The sequence below is a fragment of the Lutra lutra genome, chromosome 2, assembly GCF_902655055.1.
Source record: "Lutra lutra chromosome 2, mLutLut1.2, whole genome shotgun sequence".
In the NCBI taxonomy this organism is placed as follows: Eukaryota; Metazoa; Chordata; class Mammalia; order Carnivora; family Mustelidae; genus Lutra; species Lutra lutra.
This window is the reverse complement of record NC_062279.1, coordinates 7235161-7250400: the sequence shown is the minus strand read 5'-3', so window position 1 is coordinate 7250400 and position 15240 is coordinate 7235161. Positions and strand designations below refer to the sequence as shown.

Genomic DNA, 15240 nt, shown 5'->3' with positions numbered 1-15240 from the left:
CAAATTTTTCTTGGAATTCATTTTTTTTCTTTTTTGGGGTTATTGTCATTTATTCCAGAAAAAAAATGAAGAAATAGAAAAACAACAACAAAAAAGAAAAAAAAAAGCAAAAGACAATAACTAGCTCCTCGGTCTGTTTTGTTTTGCTTGTTAAAAGAATCTAGAATCCAGAAGAAAAAAATAAAATGAAATCAAAGTGTGCAAATATATACACACACAAACGCACACACACACTTATGGAGTATACAAATAATAATAATAAAAGGACTTGGAAAATAGGAAAAAATGAAAAAATAAAGAACAGAAGTAAAAAGGAAGCTCGATTCTATTTCCGTTAGAGCTGAAGCTTTGCAGCACTCTCGGATCAATAAACTTGGTGAGACCTGGCTGTCTGTTCTAGTCCTCTGGGGGAGGGACCTGCTGGGCTGATACTCAGCCATCTTGTTTCAGTGGAAATGCCTCTCCAGGATGCTGGGTGGGCAGGGTTAGGTGTACCAGGCTCTAGCCTCCACTCACTATGTGTCCCTGTTTCGCACCCTGAAGGCTTTCCGCACTGATGGGCCAGATGAAGGTGGGTGCACCCTGCTCTCTAGCCTGGGAGCTAAAACTTCAAGCTCTTCACTGAACTTTTAAAGAAGAGGAATCAATTGACCTATTTGTGACCCTGGTTTCCATCTGAACCCTGCACTCACCCTGCCCATGTTCAAGCCTTTTTATCTTTGGCATGTGACTGAGTTTTAAAAGTCTGAATTTAAAAAAAAAAAATAAAAAATCAAATTTTAGGGACTCCTGTGCTGTGGACCTGTGCTGTTCCTGGTCAGGTTGGGTTTGAGGGGAGATGTTAAAAATTATGAAAGGTTGGATTTGAAAGGTTTTTCTATTGTAGTATTAATTTGAAGGATATATTTGTTTTGGTTTTGTACTTCCTTCATATTTAAAGTTGTACTTTGTTCCTTTGCTTTCCATTTTGTATATTGCTAGAAGGTAAGAGGCAAGAGAGGAGGACTGTTTTGGTTATGTTAACTTGTAAACTTTTATCTCCCTAGCACCTAGAATAGTCTGGCCCATCACTGGTGTTGGGATTCTAGGGAGCTCACTTAATAACATTTTTCCAGATTGCAGCTCTGAAAGGGAAAGAAAGACAGGTGAATGGGTATAGATATCAGTTATTTTATTGGCTGATTTGTTGGAGAACATGGTTTTGGTATGGAGAAAATAAATGTTGTATTCAGAACTAAGCAGCTATGTCCAAATAATGTGGAAAGGGTTGAGAAATCTTAATGTTTAGCAGTGCTCTAAAAATATTAAGTAGTGTGTGTCCCTTTTTTTCTCTTTGACACAGTCTCCGTGCCACTAGTTAAATTATTGCTGATTCATCTGTGTATTATACTTACAAATCTTCTCTAAATCCATCTCGTGAGAGTTGAGGAAGAGTTCACTTGGTTATAAGATTAAGGGTCACAGTTGGTTTCCCTAAAGATTTTGTAGGCCTTCCTCATGATCACATTTTGTTCACTGAATATCATCTCATATCTCACTTGAGTTTTTACAATGATCCTCAGATCATTCATGTTTGAATTGTAGACTGTTTGGGGCACTTTTATTTTTTATTGCATATGTGATTTTCCAAACTGCATTTCCACAAACTCACAAATTCTTTTTTGTATGCTTTAATACTTTTTTGTTGAATTTATGAAATTATTTTTTGTCATATCATTTCCTTTGTAGTCTTTACCAGTAACATAGATTTCATGGGGTTGTGGGTGGGCTTGTCTTTCACAGCGTTGAATGATTTTTACTTAATCCTTTTCTCTTTAGCTCATTTTAAGCCTGTCAGCAATATTAATGAGTGGTTTTGCAGCAGTGTCTCTTTTTCTTTTTTTGTACCTCCCAGTGTGGTCTCTTTTAAATGATTTTTATTTTATTTTTGGAAGTTTGGGAGCTTTGCCAAGTCATTTTTCCTTCTTCCTTGTAATCTCTTTCATTCTTATAATTCTGCTTTGACGTCCTATTTTTATTTATTTATTTGACATGGGGGCGGGGAGGGAGAGCAGCAGGCAGGGGGCGAAGGAAAAGGAGGCTCCCTACTGAGTAGGGAGCCTGACTCGGGGCTTGATTCCAGGATTCTGGGATCATGACCTAGCTGAAGGCAGATGTTTAATAGACTGAGCCACCCAGGCTCTCCTGTTTTTAAGGTTTTTAATAATTTGTTGTTTATCCATTACTAAAATTATTAGATAATTCTTAAATGTTTTGCTCCGAGGCAAAGGATTCTTTGAGTATTAATATTCACTTATTTTCTCACTCCTTCCTCTTCCTTTTTAATAGTTAACTGTGTTAGTTATTTTTTTCATGCCATTTTCATTGAGTTGGACTCTCCTTAAACCCTATGAATTCATGATTGTAGTTTGCAGAGAAATACATGTCAGGACCTCTTCCTGGCTCAAAATGATGACTGTTTAACACAGGACATTTCAAAAGTTTGTGAGATCTCGCTGGCATTTTTGATAATCTAAGAAAATATCAGCTATCAAGAAACTGCTTTTTTATTTACGGTTTTCATATTACGGTTTTCATGACCTTTGATGTGTACCACTTGGAAACATGGACAAAACACAGTGATACCTACCTAAAGTCTTCCTTCCCACTCACAGGACTTTCCTGTTTCATGTGTATAGGGATTCCCTACATATCCCTATATTTTCTTTGAAGAAAAATTCTAAATGTAAAACATAATTTTACATTTCAATCTAAATTTGCCTTGAAGGCAAAACCTAACATAATCCCCTAACCAATGTGATAGTAGCTTCCCTAGATTTTCCCTCTCTCCCCTTGGATTCTCCCATATGTTCTGGATAACTCAGTTGGTAAACCATATTTTATAGAGTATAATTTAGGCATTGTTGAGTGTCCTGGATGTTGGTACCTTTCCCCAGTTACCAGATCCTCGCATTAATATATGGTTTCTCTTTCAGATCTGAATCAAAGCTCTGTCTTCTTCACTGGGTGACTCAGAGGAAAATAAGAGGATTCGGTGCCCAGAATCCTGCTTTCACCTCTCCAGACATTTAAACCATTCTCCAGTTCCTCAGGCCCTTCAGCTCACCCAAGAAGTCAAAAGGTTCCATTTCTTCATCACAGTACATGCATACAGCCGGCAGAGAGCAAAGTTTGGTTATCACCTTGGCACTGCTTAGCTCTGTGATGCTGAAGACATTCTCATTTCTGTGCATTACAGAAGAGATTCAGATTTCCAGGTGCGGACCAGTGTCCAGGGGAGGGGTGTTCTCACTGTGTGAAGTGCAAGTACCTCAAAGCTCAGGGAAAAGGCGGGTGTTGGAGGGGTATGGAGCCATAGGGCCCAGTCCAAGTGCCCTACAAGGGAAAATACTGGTACAAGAGCTGAGGGCACAGTTGGAACAGGGTATCCACCCATCTTCTGGCCTTGGAGCCATGGAGGAGGACAGCAAGGGGCCAGGTTTGAAACTATGGGTGCTCTCATCAGCTTTGGAGATGAATGTCGGTTTTCTTCCTCTGCAGAGTTTGTAAGCTTTGGAAGATGCTAGTTGAGCATTCTACACTATGGAGACATGTACCTGACACCTTACAGGGTATGTATGTATGGACTTGTATTTGGGAAAATGCTTGAGGGTATCTGCTTTATATGGATGGCAGTTTTTACACAGAACCCATGCTGGCCTTCTCAGAGGGTATATATATGGTGGCTCGTTGGAGCTTTGATACTGTTCAAGAGCCCTGAACATTAATCATTCCGCCGTCCAATTCAAGTTGAAGTCAGTAGATTTTAGTCCTCTGAGCATGATAACGTTTGGTTATTCAGGTAAGGCTTCTCTCCTGGCGATACATGGGATCAGGGTTCTTGTCACTGAGTGTGGGATGCTACTCACAGTGTGAGCTGAGGCATAAATCTGAAATCATTCCAGCTTTGATTAAAGGAAGTTGGGAAGAGGTGACCCCACCTGACTAAACTAGAGTTGCACGTTGCACACTTGAGGAAACTCCCAGTCACCAAAACTCCCCCAATTCCTGACAAATCTGGAGCTGCACAACTCTAAAATTTCAAAGTCATGGATCTTCGAGGAAAATGACCACTCTTCACTCCTCTTCTAACACAGCTGTGGCTTGGAAGCTCTTACTGCCTTCAGTGACAGGCAGGTGGTGACCTTGTCTAGGCTGAAGGCTCTGTATTTTCTGGAAGTGGTGGACATTTCCTTAAGTGTCAGATAAGGGGCTTATGATAGACCCTCTGTGAAGTTGATAGATTCCAGAACCTAAAACTGGTGAACTCCTTCTCAGCAGATGAATTCCTACAGGCAGTAGTCCAGCATATTCAGAAGCTTTGGAAACTCAGTATGAGAGTGAATGGTCTCACAACCCAAGTATTGTCTCAACTAGAATGGATGGATTCACGGCAGCCATTTGAGCCAAGTACTCCAATGCTGAGGATTTCCCCTCTGCCCCTCACATCTTCTCTGTTTGACTAAGATGCCCAGACCTCAAACCCTCAAGTTCCTGGAAGTCCATACCCCATGTTGGGAAAGAGGATGCCAAGGCTCTTCTGCAGAAAGTTCTGCTCCACTCTCTGGTCCCCTTTAATCCAGCCCAAACTCATCTATTGAAGGGTGGGCGTGAAGCCACAAAATGACTCAGTCCCACTTCTCACCACCCTTACTTACACACCCTGCATCCTTTTTTATCCTTTCCCTGCCTGCCAAATCGTTTATCCTCTGGAGTTGCTATTTTTCAGAGGCATTTGAAACCATGAGAAGACATAACTCATCATAAACTGTGGTCAGGGAACAGGTTTTTGAACCAGATAAATATGAGCCAGTTAATGATATGCTCTCTGGGTTTTGTCTGGTCGCGTGAATCCTTTCCAGACTGGTTTCCTGAGAGGAAAGGTGCAGATGATAAAGGGTCTTCTGAGTAAATGGCAAGACCACAAGTAAATACCTGTCACCCAATATGGGGTCAGTATTGATGGTGTGTTGGGGCAGATGGCTTCTTCGCCTGTGAGTCATCCACAGACTTCGTACCCAGTGGGGCTGGAAGATGTGAGCAAGTTCAAGAGAACCTTTAGGCTTACAGTTTGGGAATGGACACCTCTGCTGGAATGGGAGTTCTGGGCTGGGGACCACAGTGCTAACTTTTGCAGAAATGTGAAATACTTTTTAAACACATGTATTTGTTTTAGAAATCATAAAGCATGTTATTTTTAAGGTAATGTTCTCAATTTTAAGTCAGATATACAAGATTCTGTATGAATCTAAACGATGGAGGAAGTTAGTGTTTTCTCAAGATAATGCTAACGGAGGCAAGAGTCCACATTCTGTGGTCTTGTTGGAAAGGGAAACATACAGGTCAGTGGCTTCTGGCAGTCAGGCAGTAGTTAACTGACTCTCTGAAACAGACAAAGTCTTGATTTATATCATTTGCTGATTTCCTTGTATACTGACAAAACTCAAGCTAACAAAGGTGTACCATCCAGTTTACAAAACCCCTGAATATTTTATAAGCAACTCTTGGGAACTAGTGCATGCCAAGTCAAGCATAACTACCAGAGGGACTGAAGGAACATAATAAAAAATTAGTAACTCTCCTTTGTTGCTCCAGGATAGGAGTATAATGGTAGAACTGAGAACTGGGATGTTCTGTCTTACCTTTTAAGGAAGCCAATCAGGGTAGCTCCTCCTACCTCTGCCTCAGTGACTTCTTGAGTGGACCCCACTTCCTATAGTTGGGAGGAATAGAGTCCAGAAACAGGAGCCTGCTGCCTTCTGAAAACAGCTGTCACAGCTGTTCCTTTTGCTTGCGAAGGGATGAACTACAAGAGTCTTCTCTGCTGCCCAAGGTAGATCTCAGTGCTGGTGAACGAAGTTCCAGGATTCTGCACAATCAGGACCTGGGGGAAAACCCTGGCTGTGGATGACTTTCTTGCTGCAGTATTAGCATCATGCCTCTTGAGTTAGGTGGATCTAGCATTGATTCATTCTTGGTGGAATTCTGCGATGCTGCCACGGCAGGTCTCCACAGTTGGAGTGGCCCAGCCTCTTCAACCCTTACACGTTTCTCTAAGTTATTTTCCCCCTCGGTCACTAGATATGGATCATGTAGGCTTCTTTGGACGTATTCTATGTTCCACAGCTTAATGACTGGAAATTTCCCTGATGCATCATGAAGGTGCTTGAGAACGGGTGGACGGTAGTCCAAATCAGACTTTATTTTAAGTAAAAGTGAACACTATGGTCAGTTTAAATTCAGCAAAGGAGAAGTTACTGGATGGCTGATCTAAGGAAGAATGATGCAGCTATTTCTTTTCTTAATTACAAGTTATTTGTCTGAACAATAGGAAGAAAATATCCTAAACCCAGACAGTGCCATTACCTAGCTCAAACAAAGAAAAGGTGGGCTCTAGTCCCATGCCAGTATAGACTCCAGACTCCAGGACTGTGAAAAGGAGGAACTGTCAGAGGGAAATGTAATACAAGTCCCAAATATGAAAAGAGCTTACTTGGACACTTGAGCACCTCACAGCTTTTTTCCAGTGCTGGCTTGGAAGCAGTGGCCTGGAAGTGGGGAACTGAACGGACAGTTGACATTTCTTGGATAGTTGGCTTCTCTCTGCCTCCTTTTACTGCATCTAGGAAGTAAGAATAACATGAAGCCCTCACTCATTTCAGTCTAAAGCTGCTGATTCTGTGGGACTCCCCAACAAAGACATTCACCACCAGTTTTTACTGTGACGTGCATGACACGTGCTTTACAGAACGTGTGCCACAGTTCTTCATAATAACGGAAGTCATAACACGTTACTATTTTGTGAGGCTGACTGGGCACATTTAGAGTTCACAGAATTTTACCTGGTGTCCATTAAACCTCCAGTTAAGATTTATTGATACGTTTCCCAGGGCATCGAATAAAGGTCAGTTGCTAGAAATTTTATTTAGTAAAGTATATATAGATTGATGAGAAATATAATAATTGATCTAGCAATGCAACAGATTGATCCAAGTGACTTGAATTACCTGAAATATGGGCAGTTGCTCTCGATCTTCTTAATACAGTAGATCTTTTGGAACTCTGAAGGCATTACTGTAGCAGTAATACTGGCACAGTAACATTTATTTATTGAATGTAAGATAACAGCAAGAACAGAATTTGCATCTACCTAATTTGACCAAGGAAATTTGCTTTTCATAGAAATAACAGCTGTGGGGCGCCTGGGTGGCTCACTCAGTTAAGCATCTGCTTTCAGCTCAGGTCATGATCCCAGGGTCCTGGGATTGAGTTCTGCATCGGGCTCCCTGCTCAGTGGGGAAACTGCTTCTCCCTCTGCCTCTGCTGCTGCCACTCCCCCTGCTTGTGCTCTGTCAAATAAAATCTTAAAAAAAAAAAAAAAAAAACCCACAAAAGAACAATATAACATACTAATTTGTGTGTTGTTGCTTTTTTAAAAGATTTTGTTTATTATTTGACAGAGACACAGCAAGAGAGGGAACACAAGCAGGGGGAGTGGGAGAGGGAGAAGCAGGCTTCCTGCCGAGCAGGGAGCCCGGTATGGGGCTTGACTGAGCCACCCAGGCGCCCCCTAATTTGTGTTTTTAAAAACAGTTTTACTAAAACCAGATTTAAAAGTTATGCTTGTGCTGAGCTCTCTAGAGAATGTTCCAGCATTTATATTGTCTGTAGAAAACGCTTTCTGGATGATAAGTCGTCACTGTGTAATAGTAAATCCTTACTTAAATATTTCTGCATCTAAAAAAACAAAGCCCAAGAATTTCCACGGTAAAACATTCAGGAGAATTTGCTCTTGTTTATCCCGCATTCCCTCCCAGGTGGCACTGTGTCATCATATGTACAAGGCAGCTCCACAGAATATGGGGGTAGATTCTCCAGTTATACTGTAGTATGAAGGGGACCGTCTGCGCATGTGGGCCGCAGAGACGTCATCCGCCTGTGCGGTAGCGAGATACCTCCACCCGTCTCCCCACCACTTTCTGAGGATCACTTGATTGACAGCAGCTCTAAGACAGCTCTGTAGATCCTAGAAAGACCTCTGACCTTAAGTCCATTCAGGTATTTCTTGTACTTAAGTCAGTTTACAAACCAAACCCAATTCCATTGAATTGGAGGAGGGAAGAAAACCAAACCAAACAAACCCTCACAAATTCTCAAAAGACGACTTGTCACTAGCTCAGAAGCAGGCTAGTCTACTAGATGGCAAGACCCTGGATCCCGAGCCTGCACTCTAGAGGCCTTCATTGTTAAACTGTTGTAGTATAGAAAATTGTAGTATAGAAAGTAGTTGCATCACTTTGTGTTTCAGTTAGGAGATTAAAATTCGCTTCTGGTAGAAGGCTGAGCAAGAATAGTGCCACCAGAGCACTAAGGTTTGGCCCTACATTTGATGGATCTAAAACAGAGAGGACTTTGTTTCGATGGTAAGTTACTCTTACGCTGCTTTTTTACATCCATCGAATCTCTGTATCCCATACAGTTTAAAGAGACTCTAGTACAGTGCTGAGCCTGAGACAGATGTTATCCTTGCTCCCCTCAGTTCACACAGTCCAGAGGAGGAGACAGTCAAGCTAGCTGTTGTAGGGAAGTGTCCTACGTGCCCTGCTAGGAAAACGGGGAGGTTTGGCACCAACATTAGACTAAATGTTCAGGGAAGAGGATCATACCCTTCAAAGGAGGTATGATATGTAAGCAGCTTCTTATGGAGTAAGGAAGTTAAGATTGCCACATTGGGGATGGGAGAGCCGTTCTAGTAAAAGGGCTGTTCGCGGGTGAGACAGTGAGCTGGCCCGTGGTGAGGGGGCACGTGGCCCATGAATGAGGCAAGCCCATAAGGCAGAGGATTTCCGTGCAACCAAGTGACTCTGAGGAGGTGAATCTGGCCATGTCAGAATAGGGACCGGAGCCCATATTAAGAATTTGTCTCTGGCTTATTAGCCACATCCTCACACTTCTCAGGGTTCCACTACACACTCCACGGCACCATCCCTGGTGTACTTGCCAAAATGCGGACTCCTCATGTCCATCCTACTAGGTTGAAAGGAGAGACTGCTAGGCCGTCTTCCGCATGTCCACATTCTCCAGGGGATTCTCCCCCTGTGAGGACTGTGATTGGTGTGAGTCAGGGGCCCCATAAGTTCATGTTATACTGTTGTCATCCTCACTATTGCACTGTGGCTACTTTGTTTAATTGTGCCCAAAAGATTGTACCATGGAATTGTCAGCACTTTCAGTGTAGAATGTAAGGTAATTTTTGTTTTGTTTTTATACTGTTTTCTGTGTGTAAACAGTTCACTGTTACTTACTGGCTTATGTTTCTTCTCTTTTTTTTTTTAAGATTTTATTTATTTATTTGACAGCGAGATCACAAGTAGGCAGAGAGGCAGGCAGAGAGAGAGGGGGAAGCAGGCTCTCGTCGGGAGAGCCCGACGTGGGGCTTGATCCCAGGACCCTGGGATCATGACCTGAGCCGAAGGCAGCAGCCCAGCCCACTGAGCCACCCAGGCGCCCCATGGCTTATATTTCTACAGAAGATCCATCTATCCAAAAGACTATGAAAGACAAACATACATGTAAGACAACAGATGTAAAAACATGAGCTTGTGGAGAGCGGTTCACAGATGTAGCCTAAACTCTTTGAGCCCTTGTACTTAGCTGCAGTTTGCCTGTATTGCCCCAGACATAATTACAGCAGTGACTCGTGTGCAAACTATACTCATTAACCCATTTTTGCCTCTCAGTAGTCCTATGAAGGAGTCAGGGCCATCTCTCAATCTGTACGTCACCCAGTATATAGGGGAGCCTGGCTGGGGCTCTAGCAGGCTGAGACTAGAGCCTTGGCCCTCTGGAGCATATGGCCTCAGGAGAACCTGGTTCGACATTCTTTTGGCCTTACTGCACCAGCATTTGATGATGGTGGCAGTGATAATGATGACAAGGATGCCAGTGACAACTTTTTCTAAATTAAATGCTTATATTTAAAATGTATACTGGATGATTTCTCTTCAAAAACAACTTGTTCTTTTATATCTCTAGATCTCAGTATATGTTAAGATACATCCTAATTCTTTGAAACTTTTCTTTTCAAAAACAAAGGACATCCTATTTATAGAAAAAACAGTAATGAAGCTATATAATTTATTCTAGGAAGCCCTAATATTTTGAAGCTTAGGGTATTACAGTTCTTAGGCATGAGTCAGAGAAATCTGATAGAGACCTATGCTGAATTCTTTTTCTATTTCTTGGTAGTAAAATGTCACACTCTAGATACCTGCATGTATTTTAAGTGTAAGTATTTCTGTTATTTGGAGTCACCATAGTGCTCACAGTCTGAGAGTTGTCAGATTACAAGACCTCTTAAAAATAAAGAGCAGGAGGGGCACCTGGGAGGTTCAGTGGGTTAAGCCTTTGCCTTTGGCTCAGGTCATGATCTCAGGGTCCTGGAATCGAGCCCCGCATCAGGCTCTCTGCTCAGCGAGGAGCCTGCTTCCTCCTCTCTCTCTCAAATAAATAAACAGATAAATAGACAGCAGGAGGGGTACCTGGATGGCTCACTCAGTTAAGCAACTGACTCTTGGTTTCAGCTCAGGTTATGAGATCAAGCCACGCCTTTGGCTCTGTGCATAGCATGGGATCCCCTTGGGACTCTCTCCCTTTGCCCCTGCCCCTTGCTCATGCATGCTCTGTCTCGAACATAAATAAAATCTCAATAAATAAAGAAAGAACAGGATAGAGCTCTTGGCTTTAGCTTTTTTCCATTGTTTCCCAAAACTACCAAAGTCCACCAAATGGTGAGGCCTCTGGGAAAAGAGATGAAGGTTGCTTTTGAGATCTTTAGAAGGATGAAGAATTAAAGGATATAATCTATTGGTGAAACAGACAGCTAGATCAATGAAACACAATAGGGAGCCGAGCAGTATACCCACACAAATACCGTAAACTGATACTTGACAAAGGGGCAAAAATAATACAACGAAAATATTTTCAACAATGAGGGAGCAGGTAACAGCTGGAAATCAATACACAAAACAAAACTGAATGTACACATAGACCTTAATATTCTTAAAAATATAACTCAAAACACATAACAGATCTAAACTGTCAAATTCCTAGAAGAAAACACGGGAAAAAATCAAGGTGACCTTAAGTCTGGCAATGACTTTTTAACTATAACATCAAAGGCAAGATCCATGGAAGAAGCAACTGATAAGTGAACTGGATTAAAATCAAAGACTTCTGCTTTGTGAAAAATACTGTCAAAAAAGTGAGAAGACAAGCCACAAGCTGGGAGAAAATATTTGCAAAACACACAACTGATAAAGGACTTACTCATAATATATAAAATATTTTAAAAATCAACAAGAAAATTACCAACTCCATTAAAAAAATGGGCAAAAGATCTGAACCTTACCAAAGAAGATTACAGATAGCAAACAAGCCCTTGAAATATGCTCAGCGTCATATGTCGTCAATGAAATGCACAAAAAAACAAAACAAAAACACCACTATGTGCCATTAGAATGGGGAAAATCCAAAATACTGAGACCACTAAATGCTGGTATGGATGCAGAGCACCAGGAGCTCTAATTCATTGCTGGTAGGAATGCAAACTGGTGCAGCCACTTTGGAAGATAGTTGGGAAGCTTTTTATAAAATTAAACTTATCACCACGTGATCCAGCAGTCATGCTTCTTTCTCGCTGTTTATCTAAATGAGTTGGAATACATATGTCCACACAAAAACTTCCACATGAATGCAGCTTTATTCATAATCGCCAAAACGTGGAAGCAACCCAAATGTCCTTCAGTGGGTGATGAATAAATAAACATGGTATATCTAAATGCTAGAATATTATTCCGTGGTAAAAAGAAATGAGCTATCAAGCCAGTGAAAACACACGGAGGAGCCTTAAATGCCTGTTACTAAGTAAATGAAGCCAGTCTGAAAAGTACATACTGTGTGATCCCAACTATGACATTCTAGAAAAGTGAAACTAGAAGACGATAAAACATTCAGTGGTGGCCAGGGGTTGAGGGGGTGGGCAGGGATGAATAGGCAGAGCACAGGATTTTTAGAGCAGTGAAAATACTCTGACGATACTGTAAAGGTGCATATATGTCATTATACATTTCAGACCACCAGAAGATAGAGCACCAAGAGCGAACGGTACTGTAAACAAGGACTTGGGGTGATAATGATGTATCAGAGTAGGTTCATCAGTTCTAACAAATGTTCCAGTCTGGTGTGGGATACGGATAGTGGGAGAGGCTGTTCTTTTGTGGGGATAGGAGGTGTATAGGAACTGTCTGTATTTTCTGCTCAGTTTGTGATGAACCTAAAACAACTCTAAAAAATATCATTAGACAAAAAGAAAGGGTATCATCTGTTTTCCTTAATTGCATCTATAGGATTTATCCAATTAGAAAAGATTGTTAGGAAGACCTGGCTCAGTTAGGGTTATATTGACTGGCATCCAGACCGACCGGGGTGTATCCTTTGACTTATGTCACTGATGCAGTTATCAACTGCTTATAAACATAGATCACCATCAAAAGGGTGATTTATGTAGAGAAAGAAACTCTGAGGTCCTTTGTGTGGTAGCTACACATCAAAGAGTTGGCTTCATTTGCTTTTCCATCTGTTTGAGTTTGGGTAAGTACTGGATAGAATTTTTTCGAGGAAAGACAGACTCCTGTATTTCAGGGAGGAATTTATAATCAGGAAGTGGTGAGTTTATCTGACCGCAGGCACTTGGGGGCAGGTTTCTTACCATGGACATGGAATCATTCCGATGTAGTGGTCACAGGGAAACTTGCCTAATTCTACCATTCATAGGTAGATTTTTCTGCATTTAGGTCTTTTAGAGGACAGCATAAATAAAAATAAATCTATAACAAATTCCATGCATGACCTGAAAAAATAGTAGTTCTATTTAAGTCAAGGCAGAGGACAAGGGAAGCACTTACTTTGGTTGGAATTTAATGAAAATATCTATGTAATGGAGATTTAAACTGAAATTGGAGTGGAAAGAGTACGGGGTAGGAAGTTTGTGTATGGGAATGGAAACAAAGAATGATAGTAGTGCCCAGGCTAGAAATAGTACTGGTGTGTTTGTTGGTTTGTAAAGGCATTTAAAATGTCAGTACTCAGATGGAGCCAGCCACTAACTAAGATTCAGACAAAGGAGTAATTTCTGTATTTGGTGGGATAGAGTTATTGTCCCGAGAAGTACTTCATTTTAGGTGTAACTTTGCAAGCAGAGATGATCTCTCAGAAATGGGAATCCAGATAAGAAATTGGTCACTTTCAATTTAGAGACAACAGTAGAAAAAATGGGAACAAGTGAAGAAATGTGTGAGCCTGCCAGGACATGGTATAAAAGAACAGGCACTCACGTTAAGTCTTGAGATGTTCCAGTAGGGCTGAGGAATTCTTCACAGAGGACATGGGAGGACTAATTATAGAGGGGAAGTAGTTCTGAAAATGAGGTCAAGGTTTAACTCCTCTCTGTTTCCAGGTAAGGATTTATTGGAGAGACAGAGACAATCAGTGATGTTAATATGTATTTATAAAATAATCAGTGGTGGCCTTTTAAGTTAAAGGGAGAGGAGGATGTGAGCAAAGGACAACACTTCCAGTTTGATTCTGAAGGGAGGACAGAAGCGCAGCAACTGGAGAGAGAACAGGTTCAGAGGAAATTTTTGCTTTAAGTTATGAGAGATAATGAACTTAAATGATGGGATTGATTGTGGAGAGATGGACAGGTTTTTGCGAAAGGAAATGTAATTTATAAACAGGAATACAGTTCTCAACAAAACAGGAGAAAAAGGAATTCATTTGGAGACCCTGGACACGACTTCTATTTCATGGGAGAAAAGTCAGCAATGGATATGAATGTAGCAATATTTGTAGATATTATGATGAAAAACTGAGTTAGTGTGTCACCTTAGATAATTCATCTCTCTTATAGACTGAATTTTGTGTTCCCAAAAGTCAAATGTTGAAGTCCCGACCCTCAGTGTGTATTTGGAGATTGGGCCTTAAAACTGTCAATTAAGCTACAGTGAGGGCATTAGGGTCGGCCTTAATCTGGTTTGACTAGTGTCTTTGCAAGAAGAGGGAATTATGTCACAGACATGTGCAGAGGGATGGCCATGTGGAGACAGAAGATGGCTGGCTGTGAGCTAAGTTGGGTGGGTGGGGGGGAGTTAGAAGAAACCAATCCTGGTGACACCAGAATTGTGAGAAAATAATTTTCTATTGTTTAAGCCCTTCAGTGAGTGCTACTCTGTTACAGCAACTTTGGCAAGCGAGCACAGTATGTGTAGTAGGCTATAATCTAGCCTTTTGAAAGGCGAGAATGTGTAGCATCAGTAGGTATGGGGAAGATTTGAAATTATTTATGGGAGCATGGAAGAATGACTTAGAGTTGGCAGACACATTTGAAAACCCCTAGGAGTAGTAGTTCTCTTTTTAGACAGGGATCAACTTCTTAGCCATGTGTGTCAGATACAGTCACAGGAAAGGCAAGTACGTGGAATCACCTGCTGTTGAGATCTTGAAGGGGAAATGTGGTTAATAGTGGTTAATAGTGCAGGGAACATAGAAAGTGCTGGTTCTGGTAGGTGCCTGTTGAAATGAGTCGGTGTGGATTAAAGTGGGCAGGAAAAATGAAGAGGGGGAAAGCCTGATGTTTGAGAAGTGGCCAGTCCACAGAGGTTCCCATGTACAGAGAACTGAGTGTGGGGTGTAATTTCTGTGAAAAAGTAAGGAGAAGAAATTGTAATGATGGTAGGGCTACTGATTTAAGTCAGAAGTGATGCCATCTTCCAGGTAAAACCTAGGTGTGGTGTGTAATCCTTAAGGAATTTTTCATAGGAGACAGAGCAAAATTAAAATATGAATAGGTCATTTCCTAGCTGTGTAACTTTGTTACGTTATTGAAGTTTTTTGAACCTCTTTTGTTCATGTCATTTGTTAAACTGGTAAATAAAATCACCAGGTTTATTGTGAGGATTAAATAAACGAATAAATATCGAAGTGGGGTCACATTTGATACAAATTTCTTTTTTTTTTTTCTTTTTCTGGACCTCAGGTACAAATGGGTGAGTTAATCCTACTTTGTTTATGACACATTATCATAACTTTCCCACGAAATACATCTAATTATTGGTGTCTTAGGGGAGAGCTGACAATTTATAC

At 41.2% G+C, this 15240-nt stretch overlaps 1 protein-coding gene across 10 annotated transcripts in view; it reads left to right on the top strand.

Moving 5' to 3' along the window:
• LOC125090801 (zinc finger protein 705D-like) overlaps positions 1–15240 on the top strand; it is a 121027-nt gene that overhangs the window by 91540 nt on the left and 14247 nt on the right. For 9 of the 10 annotated variants that reach the window (XR_007124488.1, XR_007124487.1, XM_047713899.1 and 6 more), the window contains 2 exons: positions 2976–3257; positions 3541–3611. The gene's annotated coding sequence lies outside the window, so the exon portion shown is untranslated. Of the gene's footprint in view, positions 1–2975; positions 3258–3540; positions 3612–12172; positions 12246–15240 lie in introns of all 10 variants that reach the window. The other variant, XM_047713915.1, reaches the window with a different exon arrangement.